Here is a 25548-nt window from a genome sequence, read left to right as displayed (position 1 = left end):
TGTGTACTTATTTTAATCTTATTTAAGTAGTAAGTGCACAAAATAATAAATTTCCTTTTTTATATTTTCTTTTTGTAGATCATCCATTGGGGCAAAGAATTCAGTAACATCGTCTTCGCTACTCCCACCTGGTCACATGGCTGCCAAGCTACTCCCACCCGGTCACATGACTGCCAAGCTACTCCCACCCGGTCACATGACTGCCAAGCCATTCCCACCCGGTCACATGACTGCCAAGCCACTCCCACTCAGTCACATGACCGGCAAGCACTCACACAAAGCAGGCCACACCTACAGAAGAGGTTCCAAAAATTTTTGAAACCCACCACTGTGATGGAAACAAGGGGGATATATTCAAATTTCATGCAACTGCAAGTCCCTGCTCACATTGTTTTTGGATCACTGGGAGGCTCATCTCGTGCCAGAAGCGGGATGCACAACATGCTTAGTAACTCCAAAAATGTTCTGGTTAATGTACAATACAACTAGACCTGATTGAAAGCACTGCAAAAATATGGCCAAACCATGGCCAAATAATCAGTTAAAGACCTTCCTTTTCTTGTATTTATAGAATTGTATAGAATACATTGTACACATATTGTGGTTTTGGGTTCTTTTTAATTTCAGCTTCTAGAAGCATTCAAGGCAGCTTTCAAGAATGAAAAGAAATGCAAAATTCAAATTTAGTAAGAAAAGTTATTACAGTTAAAACAGAAGTGCATGTGCATTTGGCTGTTAAAATAAAAGAATCTATTAAATTTCAGTCATCTTGACATACCTGTATATACAATAAGATACAATAGTAAAAGTATAATAGTATTTTTTTAAGCCAGAGATATTGGATTCATTATATATATATATATATATATATATATATATATATATATATATATATATATATATATATATATATGTGTGTGTGTGTGTGTGTGTGTGTGTGTGTGTGTGTGTGTGTGTGTGTGTGTGTGTGTGTTGTATTTGTACTGATAAATAAATAAAGGGAGACTAGTATAGATCTATTTCGAGCTAATTATTTATTTATCAGTACAAATACAACACAAATATAAAAAGGCAACATTAAAAATGAAAAAAAAATGGTTTTCTGCCTGCATGGTCTTCTGTGATGAGCTGAAGGACAGAAAGAGGGAGTAGTGACCTTCCTCCCATATTTAGGCATACCAGGGGTTGTAACACAAATACACACACACACACACACACACACACACACACACACACACATATATATATATATATATATATGTTTGTGTTACAACCCCTGGTATGACCTAATATGGGAGGGAGCTCACTCCTCCTTCCTTCTGTCCTTTCGGCTCATCACAGAAAACCATCCAGGCAGAAACCCATATTTTTATTTTTAATGTTGCCTTTTTATATTTGTGTTGTATTTGTGCTGATAAAATAAAGGGAGACTAGTATAGATCCATTTCGAGCTATTTAGCTCTCATCAGCTAGCCATACCCTTACTGGGATTCGAACCTGGGCTGTATTATACACTAGGCAAGAGTTTTAGCCACTATGCCACAGGCTTCTCCTCCTTTATCAGCTGAGCCAGGGAAATAAGTATCTGTTTGTATATATATATATATATGTTGTATTTGTGCTGATAAAATAAAGCTCCCTCCCATATTAGGTCATACCAGGGGTTGTAACACAAACAGATACTTATTTCCCTGGCTCAGCTGATAAAGGAGGAGAAGCCTGTGGCATAGTGGCTAAAACTCTTGCCTAGTGTATAATACAGCCCAGGTTCGAATCCCAGTAAGGGTATGGCTAGCTGATGAGAGCTAAATAGCTCGAAATGGATCTATACTAGTCTCCCTTTATTTTATCAGCACAAATACAACACAAATATAAAAAGGCAACATTAAAAATAAAAATATGGGTTTCTGCCTGGATGGTTTTCTGTGATGAGCCGAAAGGACAGAAGGAAGGAGGAGTGAGCTCCCTCCCATATTAGGTCATACCAGGGGTTGTAACACAAACAGATACTTATTTCCCTGGCTCAGCTGATAAAGGAGGAGAAGCCTGTGGCATAGTGGCTAAAACTCTTGCCTAGTGTATAATACAGCCCAGGTTCGAATCCCAGTAAGGGTATGGCTAGCTGATGAGAGCTAAATAGCTCGAAATGGATCTATACTAGTCTCCCTTTATTTTATCAGCACAAATACAACACAAATATAAAAAGGCAACATTAAAAATAAAAATATGGGTTTCTGCCTGGATGGTTTTCTGTGATGAGCCGAAAGGACAGAAGGAAGGAGGAGTGAGCTCCCTCCCATATTAGGTCATACCAGGGGTTGTAACACAAACAGATACTTATTTCCCTGGCTCAGCTGATAAAGGAGGAGAAGCCTGTGGCATAGTGGCTAAAACTCTTGCCTAGTGTATAATACAGCCCAGGTTCGAATCCCAGTAAGGGTATGGCTAGCTGATGAGAGCTAAATAGCTCGAAATGGATCTATACTAGTCTCCCTTTATTTTATCAGCACAAATACAACACAAATATAAAAAGGCAACATTAAAAATAAAAATATGGGTTTCTGCCTGGATGGTTTTCTGTGATGAGCCGAAAGGACAGAAGGAAGGAGGAGTGAGCTCCCTCCCATATTAGGTCATACCAGGGGTTGTAACACAAACATATATATATATATATATATATATATATATATATATATATATATATATGTATGTGTGTGTGTGTGTGTGTGTGTGTGTGTGTGTGTGTGTATTTGTGTTACAACCCCTGGTATGCCTAAATATGGGAGGAAGGTCACTACTCCCTCTTTCTGTCCTTCAGCTCATCACAGAAGACCATGCAGGCAGAAAACCATTTTTTTTTCATTTTTAATGTTGCCTTTTTATATTTGTGTTGTATTTGTACTGATAAATAAATAATTAGCTCGAAATAGATCTATACTAGTCTCCCTTTATTTATTTATCAGTACAAATACAACACACACACACACACACACACACACACACACACACACACACACACACACACACACACACACACATATATATATATATATATATATATATATATATATATATATATATAATGAATCCAATATCTCTGGCTTAAAAAAATACTATTATACTTTTACTATTGTATCTTATTGTATATACAGGTATGTCAAGATGACTGAAATTTAATAGATTCTTTTATTTTAACAGCCAAATGCACATGCACTTCTGTTTTAACTGTAATAACTTTTCTTACTAAATTTGAATTTTGCATTTCTTTTCATTCTTGAAAGCTGCCTTGAATGCTTCTAGAAGCTGAAATTAAAAAGAACCCAAAACCACAATATGTGTACAATGTATTCTATACAATTCTATAAATACAAGAAAAGGAAGGTCTTTAACTGATTATTTGGCCATGGTTTGGCCATATTTTTGCAGTGCTTTCAATCAGGTCTAGTTGTATTGTACATTAACCAGAACATTTTTGGAGTTACTAAGCATGTTGTGCATCCCGCTTCTGGCACGAGATGAGCCTCCCAGTGATCCAAAAACAATGTGAGCAGGGACTTGCAGTTGCATGAAATTTGAATATATCCCCCTTGTTTCCATCACAGTGGTGGGTTTCAAAAATTTTTGGAACCTCTTCTGTAGGTGTGGCCTGCTTTGTGTGAGTGCTTGCCGGTCATGTGACTGAGTGGGAGTGGCTTGGCAGTCATGTGACCGGGTGGGAATGGCTTGGCAGTCATGTGACCGGGTGGGAGTAGCTTGGCAGTCATGTGACCGGGTGGGAGTAGCTTGGCAGCCATGTGACCAGGTGGGAGTAGCGAAGACGATGTTACTGAATTCTTTGCCCCAATGGATGATCTACAAAAAGAAAATATAAAAAAGGAAATTTATTATTTTGTGCACTTACTACTTAAATAAGATTAAAATAAGTACACAAAACAATAAAAGAGCTACTTGCAGAAGGTAAGTAGCTTACTACTTACTACTTGTATTTCAAAGAGAATACAATACATATTTAATTTTACACATGTTAACAGCAGCTGGAATTGTGTTTGCACAACAGTGGAAAAAACAAAGATATGAAAATGAATAAATATTAGAATGTGCAGGAATGAATAAATTGAGAATTAAAATCAAGAAGGCTTCAAATACTTTTCCATGTGGGATTTGTTTTATTAATTGCTAACTAACAGAAACAGCAATTAGAAATCTAAAAGTATGAAAGAAAACACCAATTATGTAAGGAAAGGTCACTAAAATGTATAAGGAAATATTATTAGTTCTTGATCATTATTAATGTGTAGATAACTGTGGGACATTACACACCCTCACACACAAACTATGACAGTGCCAAGAAAACACCAAAAAATAACAATTTCCCCCCAAAAGACTGCAGATGAAACCAGTTTTTTTTCCCTAACCCTAAGGACAGGAAAAACAAAGCCACTGGAATAAAAACCATCAAGGCATTGTGGGAAATTATAAAGGACAGTGCCAGGAAGCTCATAGAGCCAGCAACAATTACCCAAACAACCAGGTATCACACAGAAACACACAAAATCTGGCAACGCTGCCTTGCACCAAACTGGCCTGCCCATAGGAAAGCAGCCACTCTGAGACACATAAACCATGCACCAACCTGTACACTTAAAAGCAACATATTGCATCACAAATAAAACATTTGCAAAAAGGAATAACATTTCTTGTAATAAACATTATATAAACAATAAATAAATAAATATTCCCTAAAATTAATTTTAAAAGATATTCTACACACAATAAATTAAAATAAAACCATTAAAATATTCGATACACAATAAATTAAAATAAAACCATTAAAATATTCGATACACAATAAATAAAATTTGAGATTGTCGAGATGTAATTCTGAGGCCGGTCATTGTGGAAGGTCCTGATGAGGAGTTCGTGATGACCACGAGGCAGGAGGCAAAATGAAGAAATAAATGCCCTGTGGTCTCGATGGATTGCTTGTAGATGTTTTATTGTCATTGGTGTGAGATACCTACTGGGTCATGAAATGTCTGCAAGAAAACCACCAAGCTCAGGAAACACCAAGAACCCCACTGTCGTCTCCCTCCTCCCCCCTCTTCCTCCTCTCAATATATCCCACTCTTTCTATCACTGATGATGCTACCTAGTTTGGTAATGAAATGTCTGTAAGAAAACCACCAAGCTCAGAAAGCAGCAAAGTTCCCACTTTCCGCCACCTCTTCTTTCTCCCTTTCTTTCTCCTTTTTGTCCTATCTTTCTCCTCCTTCCCCCCCCAACCCCACTCCCTTCTAGCACTGATGAAGTTACCTAGTTTGGTAATGAAACGTCTGCAAGAAAACCACCAAGCTTAGAGAGCATCCAGGACCCCTCATTACAACTTCATTACAAAGTACCACCTGTCTCTTCGTGCTCAGAAAAGGAAGCCCGGGTAGTTTCTAGGATGCCTACCACCACCAAAGCACCTTCCTGGAGTTGCTTTTCTGAGCACTGGGAGATGGACGGCACAAAATACCATCTGTCTCTCCGTGCTCAGAAAAGGAAGCCAGGCTAAATCCTTTGCTAGCAGGCAAGTTCTAGGATGCCTGCTGCCACCAAAGCACCTTTCCGGAGTTGCTTTTCTAAGCACAGGGAGACAGACGGCGTAAAATTCCGTCCGTCTCCCCGTGCTCAGAAAAGGAAGCCCGTGCAAGTCCTTTGCTAGCAAGCAGGTTCTAGGACACCCGCCGCCAAGAAAGGACCTTCCTGGAGTTGCTTTTCTGAGCACGGGAAGACTTACAGTAGTTTGCGTGGTGCGGCCGGTGCCTAGGAGGTCCTAGGAGACTGGCCTCACCACGTAAACTCCCGCTGCCCATGCTTTCTGGCGGCCAGGCATCTTAGGCAAGTCTGGGGACCTTGCAAAGGCCTTGTCAAAGATGCCAGCCATGCCACGTAAGCTCCCGTCGCCGTCCCAACCCCCGCGCCCATGCTTTCTGGTAGCCAGGCATCTTAGGCAAGTCCAGGGACCTTGCAAAAGCCTTGTGAGGTCCCAAAACTTGTCAAAGATGCCGACTGCGCTGCATAAGCTCCCGATGCCATCCTCACCCCCGCGCCCATGCTTTCTGGCGGCTAGGCATCTTAGGCAAGTCCAGGGACCTTGCAAAGGCCTTGGGAGGTCTCAGAACTTGTCAAAGATGCTGGCCGCGCCGCATAAACTCCTGCCGCAGTCCCCACCCCCGCACCCGTGCTTTCTGGCGACCATGCGGCCCTGTGCTATAAGCTATCCCGGGATCCTTGCAAGGCCGCAAAAGATCACCGGACTCGCTTATAGTGCAGGGCCATGGGAGGCTGCTCCAGATGGCCTGCCGCTGCCCCCCTGCCCCTCTCTTACTTGCAGCTTGCTTACCTCCTCGGAGTTGGCAGGCAGCAATAGAGAGCCAAGCAGGAAAAAAGGTAAGTGGGTTTAGATAGGGTTCTTAGAGGCGGGCGGGGCGATTGGTGAGCCAGCCAATCAGGGAGCAATGGGTGGGGCTAGGATAGGGTGGACAGGTGGGGGGAGCAACAGATGGAGCGGCTTCCGTATGGGCGGGGGTGAGCGAGTGAGAGACAGGGCCGGGGCAGGCGTTCCAGAACTTACTTCAGGGTCCACCGGTGGAATCTCTTCTAACCAGTTCGCTAGATTCGACGATTCTACTGAACCGGTGCGAACCAGTAGGAACCCACCTCTGTTCCATCATCGATCACTTCTAGTTCAATGCTGTTGCTTTCTTCCAAAGCAACAAGGCATTAAAAAAAGAAAAAAGAAACCTTTAAGAAACTTTGCACTCTGTGACCACTCTGTCCCTTGCCAAAGAAAAAGGGAACTTTAACTGCCTTGGAACAATCTATCTAAGCAAGAATACAAAAAAAGCTACAACATGAAGGAAGATAAAGGAAAAAACCAGACTTGCTGGCTAGAGAATTTTGGGAGAGGAAGCCCACACATCTTAAACTTGCCAAGGTTGAGAAAACATTAGCTGACTCAGAAGAAAAAATGCAAAGATTCTAGTAAGTCTGTTGCTATCTAATTCTTGTCACTCCTGTTCCTTTCTTCTGAAGGACCCTGGAATTCCAAAAACTAACAGTAGACCCACCAAAAAAAACAAAAAAAACAGTTAAAACAGCCCAGATCTATCTGAAATGCATTTTATACTGGAAACAGGTTGGTTGAGAGATTGAAAGGATGATTGTCTAGAAATTGTCTTTGTTGAAATATCTATATTTTGATTCCTTTAAATGGGAACTCAGCTTTTCAAAGCATAAGCTTCTTCTGAAGCACTGAGAGAGTGTCTTCCCTCCTGCCTCTTAATTTGAGCGTGTTCATTCAAAGTTGAGAAATCAAATGAGTTGAAAAAACAGAAAAAAACATTTGTTCTTATTTCAGTCTATAAAAAAAAAGAGGAACAGTAAGACAGGGACTTGAGATCTATTAAATTAAAACTATTTTTTTAAAAGATTAAAAAGAAACCCCAGACTGGTGGTGCAGTGGCTAAGACACTGGGCTTATTGGCTGGAAAGCTAACAGCCCAGTTCAAGAACTGAGCACCATACAATGGAGTGAGATCCCATCCTGGCTCCAGCTCCTGCCAACCTAGTAGTTCAAAAGCATGCAAATACAAGTAGATAGATAGACACCACTTTGGTGGGAAGGTAACAGTGCTCCATGACATCATGCTGGCTACATGATGTGGAAATGTCTTTGGACAGTGTTGGATCAATGGCTTTGAAACGGAGATGAACACTGCCCCTTATAGTCAGCAATGACTAAGCAAGTAAAATCTGCAGGGCCTTTTTTTTACAAGCCCCTGTCTACCTGTTTCTCTTTTTGCAGTTAATCCACACTTGCCTCTGACAGCAACCATTTGCAGTTATGACACTAATGCCCTCATTTATAACTGTAAAACAAAAAGAAACTGAACTAAAATCATAAAATTATGTTTCAGTGATCATCTCACTTAATGATGAGTTTCCAGTTTGCGGATGACTACCTGAATATATAAACTAACATTAAAAGTTCTTGTTTACTAACATTAAAAGTTCTATTTTGCTAACATTAAAAGTTCATTATAGCCTTCAGTATAAAAAACATTTGTGTCTCTGCTATTTTGCCTACTTTATACCTAATTAATATTTCCAATGTGAACATAAATTCCTGTGTTAGCGGGACACAATGTATTTTCTAAAATTAAAATAGATTTCATTGTGGTTCATGTATGTTTGTTTATGTAGTCCTAACTGTGCATTATATTATATTTACATACTTTTATGGTAGTGTAAATAATCTTATAAATTAGCTTGTTAATGTGCTTCAGAGCTCTGTTAACTAACTGGCTGTTACAACTATTTCAGGGATATGTAAATTTTCCTATTAACTTAAATCATACAAATTTAGATCAATCAATCTACCTAGTTACGTAAATAGAAAGATTTCTATGCATATTTTGATCTTCTCTGTTTAAACATTTTGCTACTCTGGTGATTTATAAGCAAAGCAAGTTCCTTGCAAATGTATTTTATATTCTGGATGTATTGGTTTATTATTTCCAATCAGCTCAACAATTCAATATGTTGCTTAATGTTATTCAGATACAACACAGTCAGCATCAAGGATGATGGGGAATTTTATGACTATCTTGCACATTAAATAGCTTCTGCAGCAATTCTTGTCTATGACCTCTGCTAGAAATATTGGAAAAAAGGCTGATTACCTGCTCCATTCAGGTTTTTTGTCTACTAAGAAGCATGAAAGAACTCCATGGAGGGAAAAGGTGAAATGAGTTAGTCATTTCAGCTCAGATTCTCAATAGAGTTAGTGAACTGTATGTACATATATTTAATGATACAAATTACTAATATAGAGTGCAATTTTATGCACATTCTGTTGGAAATAAGAACCAGACTAAATGTGATGCTTGTTGTATAGGTTTGTCCTTATGATCAATAGTTCATCCTATGTAAGATTGTATCAGGAGCATGATGTAGTCAGAGCAAGGAGGTACTTTGTTTTCAGTATTATCTTTTCTAGATTTAGATAGGAATAAAATATTGGGAGAAAAGAGAATTGCTACTGTTACTTTAAATGATACAGATCAGATTGGTTGTTGTAGATCATGGGTGTCAAGCTCGATTGCATCACATGATGTCACGTGACTTATCACAATGGTTTTTGCCTTTGCGGAGCAGGGGTGGGCAAGGCCTGTGCGTGATGCATCTGTTCTAGATCATAGATATATTTTCTTGATTGTTTCAGATATTTACAAATAAGCTACTCTTTTAAAAGAAAAACAGAGAAGAAAGACTTCTATTACAAAATGGATATTTTCATTCAGAGAAGTGTAAACCAAATAACAGAAGCAAAGGAACCCCAAATTTGAACATTCTTTTTCTGAATACACAAAAAATGTGTTTCTATTTAGAAGCAGAACAAGAATTAAAAATGTGATTAAGCAGGAAGATAACCAGAAACAGGGAAATTCTAGAGAAACGAAATAAATTTCTTCAGCATCTGTTTTGCTCTCTGAAAATATAAGACACCTTACTGTTCTGACCCCCTTCGTCCGGTAAGGAACGCCGACACAGGCTTAGCTGTCTGCAAAACTTTATTGACAATACTATAATCTTTGTGGCTGAAAGCCCAAACACGACTCACAGACAAGATGTTGGCAGCAACCCAGACTCCAACAGATACAGAGCTTCTCCAGCTTGTTACAAACGGAAACACAAGGCAGATCAGACAAAGAGTTCTCCAGATTAATATGAACGGTTGTGTCCTGCAAACAGCCTCCTCCCAATGTTCCTTCTTATACATGCTCTTGGGAGGGGCCACACCACAACCACCTGAGCTTCATTATTTCTTAGGAGCTTGTCTCCGGAGCAGCTGTTGCCTTCGTTTCTCTGACCTTCTTAATCTTGCGTCAGGGACAAACTCCCTCCGATCCTCACCACTGCTCCATGCCTCAGGTGCCTCCTGGTGGCCAACCAGCCTCTCTGGTCCCTGCTCTGCATCTGAACCATGCCCAGGGTCCTCCACCTCCTCCATAGCTGACTCATAGGGTTCGTTGCTATCTGAGTCGCTCAGCAGCTGCAAAGGATCCTGCTGGGTCACAACACCTTACTATGCCTAAACTGAAATGAGACAAATTGAACAATGAATACATTATATTTAGGGTTCTTGACAAATTACAAATACAGTATCTACTAAATATATTTTTACAGAACAGTGGCAACATTCTAAGGGGGTAACCAGTGGTGAGATTCAAAATCTTTTACTACTGGTTCTGTGGGCATGGTTTCGTGGGTGTGGTATAGCTTGGTGGGCGTGGCAGGGAAAGGATACTGTAAAATCTCCATTTCCTCCCCACTCCAGGGGAACGTTACTGCAAAATCCCCATTCCCTCCTGATCAGCTGGGACTCGGGATGCAGAGAATAGATGGGGGAAGAGCCAATCAGAGGTGGTATTTACCAGTTCTCCAAACTACTCAAAATTTCTGCTACCGGTTCTCCAGAACTGGTCAGAACCTGCTGAATACCACCCCGGGGGTAACTGGTTGTAAGGGGTTAAGGAGTAAGGAATTGTGGAGAAAAGATCCATGGTGGATAACAATTGCACTCAAATACTGTTTGTCTGTAAAGGCTAGGTGGAGACATGGGAGAAATTTATCCCTGGTAGCATTTTTGCTATAACCACTTGATATATTTTTAAATATTACTTCCTATTTAAGGCGTAACAAAGCTTTACTTTCTATACGTCAACAGCCTTTTTTTAAATGGATGCAGAAATACTTACATTTAAGAAAGCATCTGTAACTGAAATATAAAATTTGATTTAGTTTAAAAAGTCCATAAATTAGCCAATATGTTTGCTTTTTTTAAAAAGGAAATATTGGCTTTTTCTGGAGCATGCAATCCTAGTTTGTTTAACATCTGGTACGATAAATTAGATAACAGTGTTAAAGATAAAAAGATTAAGTATACAGACTAAACAATCTGATTGAGAAAATATCAAGGTTATCACCAAGGAAATGCTGATCTCATTATGTTTTTTGATGGTAGACCCGAAGTTATCTCTTATTGTATCTTCTGAAGTGGTTGACAACAATTCCTGCAAGGCAGAAGCCAATTTTACACTGCAGTCTTAGCTGCTTGTTTCTTGTATCGGTCCCAGCTATTTTTAAAGTGAACTTCAGAAATTCCAATTCAGGTAAAGTTGGTTGGATGACAACAGAGCTGGCCAGGTGTTGATACTGTGATCACTGCAAGTTGGTGGTTTCTTGCTTCTTGCCTTTGTCCTCTGGGGGGGGAAAAGGAAGCAAACTTCACTGGCTAGCTCCTCCCATTTGGGCCATTTTACCGATGCCTTCCTTTTCCTGATTCTTCTTACTGAACTTTCTGTCCTATACCTTTTCTTTTCTTACATGCCTGTACACACCTGTACATGGATGTCTTCATCCTCCCTCCCCCATTTTCTTTTTACATTAATTCAGAGGCATTCTTTCTCTTTCCCCACTAGTTATAGCACTGCTGTTTTGAAGCAACAGGGAAAGAGATTGATTTTGGTTTCTATCTTTTTCTTCCCACAGGAAGAAAGGTGATTGGTCACTGTTTTCCGGCAATAGAAGGATGTGAAAGCAAAGTGTTTTACAAAAAAAAAAGCATTTGATTTTAAAGATATCTTTGATGGCAAGGATGAAAAATTTGCTGGGAAAAAAACTAGTAAGAGGTGATAGTATGAAGATCATCGACTAGACATAGTTCAGAATAACCAAATATTGCATTAAAAACATTGCAATATTTAGCCCTGGTGTCTAGATAAAGATAAACTGGGCTATTGATAGATAGGTAGAGAAGAGGATTAGGGAAATATTTAGTTCTAGTGGTTTATATCTTCTATAGCGGTTTTTAGTTATAGCAGTTTAAATCTTCTCGGTGGAATTTCATCTTGTAAATGGAGGATCCTTGAGTAGAACAGTGAGGCCACTTATGTGTTTGAGTGATCAGTGAGCTAGCTTTCAAATGGTATGATTGACTGTCTTTCTTCCAGCTACTGAGCTAAAGAAAAAAAATATTCTACTTGTAGAAGAAACTCATTCTTGTCTTAATCAGTCTGGGATGAACTTATGTTCCTTGTCCAGCTTTTTGAGAATGCATTTTTTATGGTTACCAGTAAAAGTGTTTCTATGTTAGAATCTCCTGCTTGCATAACATCTACAATATAATTGCAGCCTCCAGAGACTTGCATTGTTCTGCCAGAGTTAATCTTATCAAGTTCTGTATGTACATGCACACAAACTTCATTGGTGTTTTCTCATTTCCCATTAACTTCAAATAATAAAAAGGAAAGCAGTAACCATTGCATCTAGAGGCAAGTCCCATGCCATACTGTTAATTATGTTTACCAGCCATCAGCCAACCTTTCCTAATTTGATGCTCTATAGATAGCTGGGATGCATCTCATGAAATCTCCAGGTAGCTAGTCCATGTATTGCGGTTAATAATAATTATTAACTATCACTATGGATCACTGAATAGTAATAAGGTAGGAGACCACAACATGGAATGATAATTATAATCTGGCATTTAGACTTTGTCATACAAGGTGTAAATGCAGCAGAGTGAGGAATTTGAAAGGGGATCTTTTGGCTGTGACTATCAATACACAACAGACTGATTGGAAGCTTTGAACAATTTAAAGCTTCTTCTAATTTTCCCCAACGTAACTGTCTACCACTCTTTTCTCCATTGCCTCTTGTGGGTATATTTTAATTCTGAATAACTTCATAGGGTTAATTTCAACCTTCCAGCCACAATTAGCTGGTTTGGCAGAGTGAGATTGGCTTATTTGGAATTGGCTTATTTGACCTTTCCTTTTCAGAAATGAATGTAGGGCCCAGTCCTTACAGCAGGCTTATCTGTCAATTTTTGCTTTAGGTGCAGCTTAGGTGTGGACGGGCCTTTTCCTCCAGCTTGCTGCCTTCAGGATTCCTGATAAGCTTCTGTGCTTAATCCTTCCTGTGCCGAGCTCCAAGAGCGCTATAAGGAGAGTGGCTGCTGCATATCATACAAAGCTTCATGCAGAGTTATAAGTGGTGTTGCTGCTCTCATCACTGTTGCCCTGGCAGATGGATATTTAAGTTTTGCTGTCTTGCAGCAGTCATAGCTTCCATATATTCTGAAAGTTTCCCCTGCTTCCTTATCATTTTGCAATCTTTCCCCATTCTCTTATATTTTCTCCTGTTTGCCCACATTTCTCCCTATCCAGCATTTTTATGAGGAACGCTTGGCTGAGCTGAGGTGAGATAGACAGATCAGGAAAGCTATGGATACACTCACATCCTGGGAAAAAGCCACGATGCAGCTAAATCAGCCAGTTACAGATGTATTTGCATCCTTCTAAAAGTCAGGCATGACTGATTGGTTGTCTGGGAACACTGGCATGGAAGTAAGCAAGGTGGATCAAATCTGGTCTGATTCTGGTCTGCCTTCTCTTCTGCAACTTTTTCAGTTCGGGTAGGAGTGCTGGGTTGCCCTCCAATAAAGTCAAGAGAGTTGTGTGGTGCAGAACCCCTGTAGTGGGGTGGAGTCAAGGTGAGTGGTGGACATCTGCACTGGTTGCTTTGCTCTACAACAGAACTAGACTTTCAGAAAGGCAGACCGGAAATTTCAGCACAATCCCTTTCAAGTGCAGAAGGACAATGTGAACCCACCTCATCTTTTCCACACACGTGGTTTTGGAAGTTTGAAGAGTTTAATAGTCTATGATAAAAAAGGGGGAAAGCCCAATGTTATGAAGTACATACTGTATATAAATAAATCTCCAATGTGTGTAAAAAAAATTGATGAGCCTGAAGTTGGTCTAATTGATTTTTATTTATTCATCTATTAGGTCAAAAATTAACCAATCAGGTTATGTTAGTGCTAGGTAAAAACAAGTTCTGGAGGTATATGCTACTAGAAAAGAGTGCTCAGACCTGTACTGACACAGGAATGAATGGTACCTTTGGTTAGCAAAAGAAGAAAAGGGGCAAAGAAATTCTCCACATTAATTTTCAGTTTTAGGTATGAAAGTTTGATTTAATTTTTTGGTTTGGTTAGCTAATCCAGGATTCAACAACACATGCAAAATTAAGGATACTACAGTATTAGCATGTAATACCACTATGTGATTCATTCAAAGTGCTGATTATCACCTTTAAACCTTGCATGCATGTTGTTAGGTTGCTACCTGATGAGTGCCAGGTAGTACGTTACTTATAGAGCAGCCAGAAATTTGGATGCCCCCAAATCCTACTGGATAACTCATTAAAAAGGTGCACTCATAGAAAAGTTATTTTACTAAGACATAGATTATTTCTGTCTTTGCAACATGGCTTTCATTCATATTGGGGAAAGTTAGAATTCAAGGCATTCAAATCAGTTGAAGAAGACCAATTTGCCCAATTTACTAGACAAATAAATCTTGTTGCCAACTTGCAAAGTTTGGGATAAGCCGGAGAATAAACAGAAGCCTTATTGCTGTGTTTTGTATTGCAAAGTTATGTTTTCTTTTGATTAATTTAAAGACCTGTGAGAATGATCACAACGAGTCTTGTTCATTTTTTTTTTGCGTCAAAACCACTTTTGGTTTGATTTATAGTTCCAAAGCACTTTGCAGTTTGAAGAACAATTCTCTCATTTACTTAAACAGCTGTTTCTACTGCTATATTTCAGCATTTGAAAATGATCATTACAAAACTGAGTACCCATATGATTATTAACTAATTCTCTATAAGGGTATTTATCATGCAGCTGACTGACTACTGAATTGAGAATTAAATCTATGATTATTCTGTATGGAAACAATGTCTCCCAAGTAGAGGGCATCTTGTCATTGTTTGGATAGTCAAATTTGCAATTTTATTTCTTTTTAAAAAAACAAAGTTTAGAAGCAAGTTTAGAAGCATACTTGTGCAACTTCCTTCTTACATATATGTTCATTTTAAAAAGTTCTTAGTAGAATATATATATATAAGTTCAAGTTCAAGTAATAAATAAATATGCTGGTTTTGTTGTATTCGGGTCTTTTCCCATGTAAGGTTGAGATTGTCTTTGCAACGTTTCGGCAGGATCTCACCTGTCATCTTCAAGCGTGGGCTTTAAGCCTATTCCCTTCAACATGGAAGCTATATTTCACTAAAGGAATTTTTCCTCTTTTAATTGCCAGTACCAATCCTGAAGCACGGGGTTGCTATATTTAGTCATACCAGGGGTTGTAACACAAATACATATATATGTATGTATGTATGTATGTATGTATGTATGTATATATGCTGGTCTTGTTGTATTTGGGTCTTTTCCCGTGTAAGATTACATGGGAAAAGACCCGAATACAACAAGACTAGCATACCTACACCCATGAAAATCTATACATACATACATACATACATACATACATACATACATACATACATACATACATACATACAATCCCACTAAACACATCCTGGACCTGACCAACCACTGCCTAACCAACACATACTTCATCCATAATGGACAAAGATACAAACAGATAGAAGGATCACCCATGGGATGACCCCTCTCACCTGTCATCGCAAACTTATACATGGAACTTTTTGAAACTAATGCCTTAGATAAATCTGAACTCAAACCCAAACTCTGGCTTAGATATGTTGATAACATTTTCGTGATTTGGCCACATGGGAAAGAAAAACTGGACAACTTCCTCACACAAATGTTTGATATGTATATTCGCGCGTTTCTGCCTCAGACCTTGCTTTACTTCGCAGCTATCTTTTCATAACAAGTAAAAGTACTTTTAACTCTACAAATGGAGTTAAGTGGTTTCTTTCTTGGTTGCTGAAGGAGGCGTGCTTGACAATCTCCCTTCATTTATTTATCAGTACAAATGTAACACAAAAATGGCTTCCTGCCTGGAAGAGTCCTAGGGTGGAGCTGAAAGGCAAAAAGGGAATCAGCATGCTCCCTCCCATATTTGGGCATACCAGGTTCTTTGACATCACACACACACACACACACACACACATATCAATGTTTTGCACATGAAAATATATGCAAGTAGGAAGTTGCACAAGTATGTTAAAATTGCTTCTGAACTTTATTTACATAAATGTTTTGTTTATAAATATTTTATCCCTATTTTTAAAAAGTATAATCCATACATTATGTTACTGAGACAGGGTATAACTCTTAATAGGTTGTTATTTTTGAGATTCAGTCTGGATCAATGTATATTGATTGCTGATCAAGCAATGAATTTCCTTGCAACCCCGTGCTTCAGGATTGGTACTGGCAATTAAAAGAGGAAAAATTCCTTTAGTGAAATATAGCTTCCATGTTGAAGGGAATAGGCAATTGTTAAGTGGTTTAATTATCTTGAACATGTGTTGAACTGTCCTTTTTTGAAAGAGGATTTATGTTCTTCTAATGTCTGAAAAGTGTTGATGGCCTTGAGTTTATGTTAGAAATGTAAAATGATGCATATTTCATACCTAGTGATTGGAAAATTGCTAGCCATGTCTACATGATTCAGGCTTGTGACATATCACTTTTCCTCTGTTTTTTGCTTCATTTATTTTAATATAACTAGACTTGTGAGATATTAAATGGATTTACACTGGAGAAAAGAATATGGAGCAGAAATCATGTTTGACTGCAGAAACAAAGAAACTTCAAGAGGTTGCCCCACTAAATATGATAGTCTATTAGGTGCAGCTTGTTTGATAGTATGAATTTAATTTGGGAATCTGAGCACCATTTTAATTTCAGTGCTTTCCTGGAATTTTTAAATGATGGACAGCTTTTTCTCAAAGGGGCTTCAGTTGTCAGGTAGAACTTTTAAGTATACAATTGAGAAGACTGGTAGAACTTAATAAGAAGTCACTAAATGTTTCTCAAATCATAGGAGTCTGCAGGAGATTAAAGTGACTGTAAGTGAACAAAGCTCTCATCACTTATGTGTAAGCAACATCTATACATGTGCAAAACTAATCTTTGATCACAACAGAATCCGTACTACTTTGACCTTCCTTCAGACCTCCAGGACACCAGCGATCCTTGCCTTTAATACTCTAATCAGAAAACTGGTTCTACTGGGTGATACCAGTTTTACAGTAGATAACATAATGGGGGTGGGCTTCAGAAATTTCAGCAATGGGTTCTCTGTCCATTTGGTGGGTGGGCGTGGCCATGGTGGGCATGGCTTAGTCAGTCTCCTGAACCATGGTGGACGTTTTCACCTTCCCCAGGCTCCGGAGGCTTTCCTCGAGCCTCTGGGAGGGTGGAAACTTCCTCCCCTGTGCTCCAGAGGCCCTCCATTTCTGACCTTCCAGAACTTCCGGGAGATGAATTTTCCCCCCTCCCCGAGCCTCTTCCTTGGCCCTGCACTTACCTCGCATCCAAAATGGACTGCATGGAGACTCCTGGAAGGGGAGGGGTTGAGTGGGCATGGCCAGACAGGGGTAGAATTTGGAGATTCTCCAAATCGCCCATAACATAAGCTACAGCTTCTCCCAAACTCTCACAAACCTATAGCAGCTCACACTTGCATAGATACTGTATCTATTTTTTAAATTCGTTTTCCAGTCTGTGTGCCCTCCAGATGTGTGGACTTTGTCCAAAAATTCCCTAGCCAGGGTGAACATTGCTATGAATTCTGAGGCATGAAGTCCATGGTGCATCTGGAAGGTGCCAAGAATTCAAAAAGCTACAGAAAAACACAACAGCAGACTTCTTTCAAATGCCCAACCTTCCCTCGGATTGTTCCTCTCATCAATTATTGTAGGATAAATAGGAACAGCTTAAGTATTATCATCTATCCTTGTTTTTGCTAAAGGGACAGATGCTAGATTACAAAAATTGTGTCACTGTGCTTTGTATCTGAATAAAGAAGCATGCTAATTAGCTATATCAGGATAAGAAAAATTGGTTAAATCCAGCCATATTAATACAGGAAGGAACATTTATAGACATGCTGTCACTAAAAGACATTGATTTTACAGTGGTTCTTTTAATCAGACATGCCACTCTATAACTTAAGTAATAAAGACAGGATCAAAACTGCATCTGCAATGAAGGGAAAAGAGAGCCCATTATTAATTTCCCAAGGGGAAACTTATTTTTGTGCAGCTCTTTTGCAATTCTAAGTGTTGCTGCTTGTTTTGATCCAAGTATTGTGAATCAATGTGTACTGAAGGAGATAATTCTAAAATTGCTGGGGTTTTTTGATAGCCAAGATCCCTACTTAATCTTAGCGTTGGATTAGAGAAGGAAATTTGGTGATGAGTTCAATTTGTTGCCAGCAAATAGTGTCTAGGCATATGCATTAACTAGAGCTGAAATGGAACATTAAAACACACATTTCAAATGAAAGTGAATGATTTTATTATGGTCTGTAACCAATCCAGCAGTCAGCATTTAATTAACATTACAAATATCAAGCTGGTGTTATAAAGATATAGTGATGCAAAGCCCAAATAATAGGACCGAGCCACGAAATTGCTTCATTTCTTGACCATATTCTTAATGAAGGCAAAAATCACACATATTTTCAGGAACTAGATTTTATTCTTTGCTCCCTTTCCTTCAGAAATCCTGAAGAATTACCAAAGGCATAACTTCATTTTTGTACAACGTCGAGCAGGAATGTTTTTGCCTATATGTCTACTGGTGATTGCATTGACCTCATATGGACATGGGATTTAAAAGAGGGGATGGTATTTTTATAAATAATTCTACACCATCTCAGTACATTTCAGAATATAATGAAATACCTGCTTCATAATGGTCTATGACTGCTGCATTCAATCTTTGCATAACCAAGATGTGTGTAGACTCCTTCTGTCAAACATATCTGGCTTTAGTCCCATAGTATGTAGTGTTGATTATAAAAATGGGGGAAAAAATAAGGTGGTAGTGAGAGACTGTATTAGAAGTTTTTAATAAGCAAGTCATTAAAATGAAAAGGTACATTAGTACAATTCACAGATGTGGCAAAAGCTCCTACAAAAACTCAGTCTTAGCATGTGTGAGGCAAACATTTAGAATATGATCCAGAACAGGAGTCAGGACAGAATATTATCCTCAGATTTGCATTAGGGAAATAGTGATCTAATTTGCAAAGTAGTGAATCATAATGTGGAGCAGTTACTTTTATTTTGGCTTTAAATGATGGATACATCTAGACCACGGGTGTCAAACCCACGGCATCATGTTGACATCACGTGATGTTTCACGATGTTTTTACCATTCATGGAGCTGAGGTAGGCCTGGCCTGCGCATGACGCATCTGGCTCGTGGGCCACCAGTTTGACACCCCTGATCTAAACATTAGGATTTGTAAATTGGAACTCATGGCTTACAATTTTGTATGAGTCAAGTTTCTGTAGCTTTTTAAAATAAACCATGGTTTACTGCAATATGTGAAGTCATCTATAAGTTACTCAAAATGTGAATTTGGGAAGAAAAAGAAGGAAAGGTCTGATATATATAATACATCCTTCCTACATACAGTAGTTCTGGAAGCTTTCACTTTGGAGTTGCAAACTTTAAAGAACAATATTTACTATGGCCTGGTGAAAATCTCTAAAAATGCTTAGAGAAGAGCCAGGTTTTTTTTGTAGATTAACTACCTTCAGACATATGTAGGATTTTAAGAGGTTGCTATGTGGCCAATAAAATCTGTAAACCAAGTCTCTAGTCCCACAGAGAGAGACAACTACTATGTATGTATTTAGAAAGTCTCCCTTATTTTTTTAAATGTCTGAATATAATCCATTGTTTTGTTTTCTCTTTCTCTTTGAACTTCAGAAAAGAACTTCAAATGCATGTGCATTCTGCTTTTAGACTGGCACCAAATGGATTAGATTAAAATATAGTCTTTTGGATTCTTTTCTAAGCCACTGTTGTTATTGAGTATTTATTTAACTGCACATGAAATATGATAGAAATGTAATGTAGTGTGTTAGCAGTATAACTTGCTATATTGAAATATTAGGAATTTGGAGTTGAATGTTTTTTAGATCTCGGTTAATAACCACTACTGGTTATTATTAAGGTCTGTATCAAAGTTAACTTCCTCTCACTATAAAGAACAGATTGAAGAATCAAAGGTGAGATGTTCAAGCAGAAGAATAAAGAACGATTGAAGAATCAAAGATAAAATGTTCAAGCAGAAAAATGCCTAATTAACAACAGGATCTAAAAGATAGCTAAGGAAAGTGCATAAATATAGAAACATCTGAAATGTATGACTAAATAATTCAACTTTGTACATCAGAGAAAATGGTGCTTACAGTCTTCTGGGTGCCCATATGACAACCTCTGCTTAACAAGCTGAATTAGTTGCCAGTAAGCTTCTGGGTATGATTCATGGTTATGACCTATAAAGCTCTACATAGCAGAGGACCTGGTTATTTGAGGGCCTGCCTATACCCTATGGCTTCTTTCCAATGGATATAAACCAACAATTTGATTAAACAGTGCCTTTTTTTGGAATCCAGGAAGTGTGCTCTTTTTGTTATAGCATCTTCCATTTGGAATAAGCTCCCCCTGAAATCTATAGGGTTCCTGCCATCATGGCATTCCAGAAGACCTTACAGACCTAGCTTTGTCATAGATGCTGGATCAGAGTGGATTGGACCTCTGGTTGGACATATTTAGCATCTATTGTGTATATTTTGGAGCTAGTTATATAAATTTCCCTCTTGATTATTTACTTTAATGTATTTTTCTTTATATTATGAGCCACACAGTGTTAGTTAGGTGCCGAAATAAAAACTTTCTTTTTGTTCTTGTTATATTGTTTTGTAAAGCACCAAGAGGACCTCTCTTTTTTTGACAAAAAGCTGTTGGGAGGCCGCAAGCAGGATTTTTCAGATATTGTGGTGAGTAGACATTGCAGCAAGTATTAGGTCAATAGATAATAGCAGGAGTTAATTAATTAATCCTTTAGGAACCATTTGCATTTATATAGACTTTGTGCAGTTTCTAGCCAGTCTATATTGATAGAGAATATTTTTATAAGAGATAAATTGATGTTTGAAAGATTCATTTTAGTAAGGGAATTCTTCCTGCTATCTGCAATTCTTGCTCAAATACTTTTCTATATAAACACCAGCTCTGAAACTTTCAGTTTAATTGATCCTGGTCTTAAAAAATGGATTATGGATGCTAGAACCAGTGATGCTAGGCAAGTTTCATGTTCTAAAGATATTTCCCTTTGTTTCAAATACCCCAGGAAAATGTCACATTTGGTTACTATGGGCAATCAAATAAGTGTAGGTAGCCCTTGCCTTACAACCATTCACTTAGCAAATGTTTGAAATTATAACAGCACTGAAAAAAGAGACTTATGACAGTTCATTGCATTTATGAACATTTCAGCATCTCCATGGTCACACAGTCAAATCTTAAGATGGCAATGAAATAATAATCAAATATATTCCTTTGGTTTTTCAATTAATTTATTTGTCTCCCATATAACTGTTCAGCTCTTGGGTTTGAGATGAGATTTCAGAGTACATAGCTAACTAGACCAAGTAGGTAACTCACCATACACAGCATAAATTATACAATATAAATAATACAATATATTGCCCAATTGACATCTTCACCTATCCCTGACTATCTTAATCTAATTTATTAGAGTTAGGATTCATAACATATTGAATCACAAACTGACTGAACTTATTTCATGCAACAGAATTAGATAAAATGTGGTTGACTGAATTAGTTGTTTACTATCTCGTGTAAATATAATTGCTGAGTAACAGGGCTTTATAGGTGTTATATCTGGAATCTGAAAATATTATGAAGAACTTAACCTGAGCTTTCAAAGCTGAGCTAAAAAAACCCACAACAAAGTCATAAGAGCCAAAAATAATATAATTATTTTTACCTTCACCATTCTAGAACCCAGTATGTTGACTGCATAATAGATTTTAGAAGCTCAGCTAGATTCATGCATACATACACATGTCATATATATGCATTTGCTTCATGAAACACTTTGGTTGACATAGTTGACATCAGAAAAATAGGTCATATGATAATAATACAGATATTTCAATCTTGCTAACTTCAAGTGTATTCATAGCAGAATATTTCTGTGTGGAATTATATTTCTTATTAATTGAGGGCTTAAACCAGAAAAGGAAGAAAACAATATTTTCCTGTTTGCTTCTTTATTGGTAGAAAAGATATTAGGGAAGAGAAAAATAAAAATCTTGCAACAAACCAAAAATTCAATTACATTTATAGCGGCAGCTGAAGGAGAACAAAATCAATGAAAGGAGCTTACTTATTACAGACCCATAGTTGCCATAAAACTGAAACTAAATCACATTGACAGGATCTGAACTTCAGGTAAATTGCTTTGAATTCAGAATGGGAGCCTGAAGAAATAATGGAAATGATATTGCAGGTTGTTGGTTGAAAAGGACTATCACTTGTATAAATCTTTTGCTGCTCTGAATTGTATGGGTAGGTATTATGGGCACACACATACTCTAATACCTTATCTGTATTTTGTAAAGTAGAACCATCTATTGTTTATTGAACAGCTAAAAATACTGGTGTCAACCGAATTAGCTTCTCATGTCAAGAGAATAATGCTCTTTTGAAGCAGGCTGATTGATAACCGACAATTTTACTCTGTTGAGCAGGAGACTTATGAGGCAATGACAGAAGAAAACCTTTTGGTCAAAGCAATTATTTTCCCCAAAGAATTTGTCGAGGCACATCCTTCATCTCCTTGTATAATGTTGATTCTTAGCTATGAGATAAAATGTTGTATATTTCTCACAATTCTCTCAACAAAAAGCAATCAAGATTCATGGATTGCTTTTATTGTATTTAGCACGCTTTGGTAACTATAATACAATAATTTATTTTATCTAATTCATTTCAAGTTGAAACTTTTATTACAATTTCACATCATTTTTTTTTCTGAAGGAGAGTCCATTTCAGTACGAAAAAAATGTCTAACCATACATAGGCAATATCATAATATTATCTAGAAATGATGGGCTAGACACAGGAAGCTATAGCTTTCACTTTTTTTTGAACATCATAGTTCAAATTTGAGGACTGAACTGTTCTTTAAGAACTGCATCTCTACATTTCATAGAAAAAAATCTTTCTTGTGGGATGACCTGTCTCTCTTTATTAAAAGACTTAAGTTTTCACGAGTCACAGTTCACTACAGAACAGATGCACGGAGAAGCTAAATTAATATAAGATTTGGATGGCGATTTAGAGGAAAGTGAAAGGAAACACAGTAATTATGCAGGTATTGTTTATATACGAGAAAGATGACAAATATCAATTAACAAGTCTTTTAAACTTTTGGGATGTGTGTTTTTTAATGTTGTACGCTGCTCTGAGTCCTTTGGGAGAAGGGCGGCATATAAATCCAATAAAAACAAACAAAACAAACAAACAATTGAAATGTGTTAAAAAAGCTGTTAAGACTTTCTCAAATATCCTCAAAGCTTTTCATGTAATAATAATAATAATAATAATAATAATAATAATAATAATAATAATAATAATAATAATAATAATAATAATAATAATAATAATAATATATTTTCTTAGCCGCACCCTCTCCCGAAGGACTCGGGGCGGCGTACAATAAAACATATGAAATAAATATATAGACAAGACATACATATTACAAAAACATATACCAAGACATGTACAAGGAGGAGGTCGGCTAATGAATAAAAACAATAAAATACAGCGTTTAAAAACCCCTAAATAATTAAATACAATTAAAATACCCAAATAAAAACCCGTCAGGAGCGATATAGTTAGATCAAAGTTGAGCCAGGCCAGCTACTTGGAATAGGTGGGTCTTGAGCTTTATACGAAAGGAGCGGAGGTCAGAGGTATTCCTAATATCCGGAGGGAGGTCATTCCACAGGGCTGGGCCCGCCACAGAGAAGGCTCTACTCCTAGGTGCCGCCCCTCGACACTGTCTGGTGGACGGCACCTGGAGGAGGCCCTCTCTGTGCGAGCGGATTGGTCGCAGGGATGTATGGGGCAGAATACGATCCCGCAAGTAACTAGGTCCTGAGCCATGGAGCGCTTTAAAAATTGTTATCAAAACCTTGAAACGCACCCGATAGACCACAGGAAGCCAGTGCAGCTCGCGCAGGAACGGTGTCACATGGGAGTACCTAGTACTCCCCATAATTACCCGCGCGGCTGCGTTCTGGACCAACTGTAGCCTCCGGGTGCATTTCAAGGGAAGCCCCATGTAGAGAGCGTTACAGTAGTCCAAGCGAGACGTCACCAGCGCATGAGTGACTGTGCGTAAGGCGTCCCGGTCCAGTAGGGGGCGCAATTGGCACACCAGGCGAACCTGGTGGAACGCCCCCCTTGCCACGGCTGTCACATGGTGATCCATGGACAGCCGGGCATCCAGGAGGACGCCCAAATTGCGCGCCCGCTCCACAGGGGCAAGTTGAATGCCCCCGATGGCCAATGATGGAATTAATTGGCTGAACCGGGGAGCCGGTACCCACAGCCACTCCGTCTTGGAGGGGTTGAGTCTGAGTCGGTTGTCATCCATCCAGATCCGTACGGCTTCCACACACCGGAACATCACTTCGATGGCCTCGTTGGGGTGGTTCGGGGTGGAAAAGTACAGCTGAGTATCATCAGCGTACAGATGATATCCCACCCCAAAACCACGGATGATCTCACCCAGCGGCTTCATATATGTGTTGAACAGGAGTGGCGAGAGGACCGACCCTGTGGTACCCCACAAGTAAGGGGGCGTAGGGTCGACCTCTCCTCCCCTGCCAACACAAGCTGCGTCCGGCCAGAAAGGTAGGAGCCGAACCACTGCAAAACGGTGCCCCGGACCCCCAACCCCTCCAGCCGGCGCAGCAGGATACCATGGTCGATGGTATCAAAAGCCGCCGAGAGGTCTAATAGGACCAGGATAGGGGAACAACCTCTATCTCTGGCCCTCCAGAGATCATCCACCAACGCGACCAAGGCCGTCTCCGTGCTGTGACCGGGGCGGAAGCCGGACTGGCATGGGTCTAGATAATCATTTTCCTCCAGATGCCGTGGAAACTGGTAGGCCACCACACTCTCTACAACCTTCGCCAAAAAGGGAAGGTTGGAGACAGGACGATAATTGGCCAGCTCCAAAGGATCCAGGGAAGGCTTCTTGAGCAAGGGTCTTACCACCGCCTCTTTCAAGGCGGCCGGGAGAGACCCCTCGCTCAGCGAAGCGTTCACTAGGTCCAGGAGCCAGTCTCGTGTAACCTCCCAGGATGCCAGTACAAGCCAGGAGGGGCATGGGTCCAATAAACATGTGGTGGGTCGCAGTCGTCCACGCATTCTGTCCAAATCCTCGATGGCAACCAAGTCAAACTCCTCCCAGGTCGATTCCTCAAGACTCGCCATCCACGTCTCCATTGGACCACTAACAGGGACCCAATCCTTCCGGATTTGAGCGATTTTATCCTGCAGATATTTCCCAAATTCCTCTGCTC

Source organism: Natrix helvetica, assembly GCF_964273705.1.
Source record: "Natrix helvetica genome assembly, chromosome: 2".
In the NCBI taxonomy this organism is placed as follows: domain Eukaryota; kingdom Metazoa; phylum Chordata; class Lepidosauria; order Squamata; family Natricidae; genus Natrix; species Natrix helvetica.
This window is presented reverse-complemented; position numbering follows the sequence as displayed.